We start from the raw sequence: 3,216 nt of genomic DNA, 5'->3' as shown, positions 1-3,216 counted from the left end.
TGTGTGTGAAGAGGATAACTCATGGATCTGCATGCCTGTTTCATGTTTCATTGCAATCCATTGTGAGCCGTCTGCTTTGGGTGCCGCTGCCCGCTGTCATTGAGCGCAGTAAAACAAAAAAAAGATACACAACTATATAAAATAAACAGAAATGCTACTATTGAAATACATTGAGGCAGTCGCCAAAAAGTTGCTTTTTATCTTTGTATTTATTGGTTGTGTTTTATTTTCTAAAAAAAAAAAATGTAACGAATGAATAAAACATTCCAATGTTGCTTTAATCTCATTTTCATTATTGTTGTTCGTTTAGTATCACATTTGTTTTCCAAATATAAATACACATAGGAAATTACAAAAAAAAGTGTTTCTCCTAGACAGCAATGTGATTAAAGGTGGGGTAAGCGATTTTTCAAAAACGCTTTAGAAAACTGATTCGGGCCGACTAGCAAAACAAACTTGTAGCCAATCAGCAGTAAGGGGCGTGTCTACTCATGATGTGGAGGAGAGAGAGTTCAGTGCACAGGACGGACATTAGCGAGCCGAGCGACAGAAAGATAGAGATGGTGGATAAAAAACAAAAGAGGAAAATGTCTGCGGAACAAAAGAAGGCTTAAGGCAATAAGGCAAGAAGTAGGACCCGTGTAAATATCGGATCAGCTTTCCAACACTGGAAAGAACTCAAGGAGCGGAAGGTCTGCGATCGGACACCGAGGTTGCTTTGTTTCTTCTCGATAGGTGAGTAACACCGCAACAGCTAAAGTCTGTCTAGTACACTGGACTGTTGCGACTGTTGAAAATCCGTCATGAATAGAACGCAGCAGCAGTTTTCTGTCGGGGATTTGTCGTGTTGTGCCGCGCCGCATCCAGTGTAGACCATAGATATGTATATACAGTATATCTATGGTGTAGACAGCATCACTGATTATAATGAGTTCTATAGTATTTTGTCGTGCCGCGCCGCTCGCGTCTGGTGTAGACCCGGTGTAACATTGGTTTTGCTTTGTTTCACAGAACTAATTGTTGCCTGGGTTGCGTACGTATGTGTGGGGCGGAGCTATCAAAATAGGGGCGAGACCTTTTTGGGGTAGGGTCGTGTTTGTTTTGGTGATTTCAAATGTCAACATTGGCTACCAGAAATTGCTTACCCCACCTTTAAATGGTGAGATTTTTATTTAAGAGCTAGCGGCGCCATCTTCCAGCTCTGTGCTGGATATCCTTAACATTTCTGCCACGGCACTGTGTTTATTTACATGTGAGCACTTCATGATCCGGTGTTTTCAGTGTCTTGGAGCAGCTCTGTTCGTGTTACATTAACACATTTGGCAGACACTTTTATACGAAGTGACTTGCATTGCATTCAAGGTACACATTTTTCAGTTCTTGCTTTCCTTGGGAATCAAACCCATGATCTTTGTTTGCAAGTATCATGCTCTACTGTGTGAGCCACATGGAGGCCATTAAAAGGGCATTTTAAAATTCTTCATCCGCAAACCATCTTTGAAAATCTATAATGAGTATTGTATATGAATCTCTTGTCGATAAAAGATCAATTTAAGGTCTCCTGCCGGTTTATAGCCAAATAAAAGCGCTGTGGATTAATGTTCAGAAGCAATTAGAAAGAAATTAAGATAGCCACAAACATTAATATTTTATTATATTAGTATGTTCTGTAAAATAAAACAACATTTTTCCTGATATCTTGATTATTATTACTACTACTTCTACTACTAATACTACTACTATTATCATTATTTTTATTATCATATTTTATCTTCTGCAGTGCTGTTGGAAGCAATCTGCATGAAATGTATTTGAAATGTATTTATTTATTTAGTTTGTTTGTTTAACAGTACAGTAGAAGATGGCTCAGGTTTTCCCTCTTTTTTGTCTCCTGCTTCTGGGATTTATCTCCTCAGATGCTACACTCTAAAAAATGCTGGGTTGTTTCAACCCAACTTTGGGTCAAATATGGACTAACCCAACCGTTGGGTTAAATTTTTACATTAATTTTTTAACCCAAAAGTTGGGTTAGTCCATATTTGACCCAAAGTTGGGTTGAAACAACCCAGCATTTTTTAGAATGTAGTAATCTCATGTGTCTCTTTTCGAGTGTTTGAAGAAATCTATACTCTTTACTCACTGCCAACAATTAGATTTTCCAAAGATTACCCAGAGTTTGTCCTAAGACAAAAAAAAAAAAAGAAAAAGAAAAAGATATTTAAATGAAACATGACTGCGATCTCCATTAAGTGTTCTGATCCATGAAAGAGCAACATCTGAGTAATAGCATCACATCCTGTGGGTAGTAAGAGTAACCGTGAACAACAAAAGAGTAAATTAGACTCATTATTACTCAAGCCTCCTGGTCTGTATCATACTGGTAATTGATCAGATGGTAAGATGCTGCTTCATTGAGCTAATTGTTTTATTACACTTCATAAGACTGCAGTTTGGAGATTAGTCTCTTCTCTGTGGTTCCTCTGACCCATCTTGACCTTCTTCTCTCATTTATCTTAGTTGTAAAGCACTGATATCTCAGAACATGCCAGGACTCGACAGGTCACGACATATCATATAATCCAATTAGGCTCGCAGCTCAGCGTTTCAATATAAAAGTCAAATAAATTTGCGTGCTGACTATCGCATGCTGCTGTGCCTATACACTTGTGTTTGTTTGTGATTATTAGATGGCCCACAATCACTTGCCGCTCCATGAGGTGGTTACTGCAAATCTTTCTAACCTGTGATTTCATTTGAGCTTATCATTTAATTAGACATGCTTTAATGGACTTTTTTATCAAACAGGCCAGAGATTTTCAATGGTGGCGATGGATGACTCTTGCTGTGCATTGATCTCCTACTTATTTCCCACAATGCTGTTTATTTAGAACGCTCTGATAAGGTCAGATGAATGACTGCTTTCTAAGCCTCGTCTCACCAGACAGTATTTGTCTTTGTTGAAAGCCAAAGCCCTACATGTAGTTGATTATATGCAAGTTCAGACTAGTTGATCTGTGCTATGATTTATAATTAACATGTAATTAGAATTTTGCTCGCTGCCCACTTACTTTCTCCAGGCGTATATCATCAAATCTGAATGAAGATGTCCAGATCATGTCAAAACTTGAAAGAAATAAGAAATTAGATTTTGCATAAAGATGGCTAAGATATATATATATATATATATATATATATATATATATATATATATATATA

At 37.4% G+C, this 3,216-nt stretch overlaps 1 protein-coding gene across 1 annotated transcript in view; it reads left to right on the top strand.

Moving 5' to 3' along the window:
- LOC107665183 (receptor-type tyrosine-protein phosphatase U-like) overlaps positions 1–245 on the top strand; it is a 299,759-nt gene extending 299,514 nt beyond the window's left edge. Inside the window, exon 36 of the mRNA XM_016455965.1 lies at positions 1–245. This exon is cut by the window's left edge and continues 1,051 nt beyond it. The gene's annotated coding sequence lies outside the window, so the exon portion shown is untranslated.
- Positions 246–3,216: the final 2,971 nt, after the last annotated feature.

The sequence above is a fragment of the Sinocyclocheilus anshuiensis genome, unplaced genomic scaffold (genome assembly GCF_001515605.1).
Source record: "Sinocyclocheilus anshuiensis isolate Anshui unplaced genomic scaffold, SAMN03320099.WGS_v1.1 scaffold699, whole genome shotgun sequence".
NCBI lineage: Eukaryota > Metazoa > Chordata > Actinopteri > Cypriniformes > Cyprinidae > Sinocyclocheilus > Sinocyclocheilus anshuiensis.
This window is presented reverse-complemented; position numbering and strand designations above follow the sequence as displayed.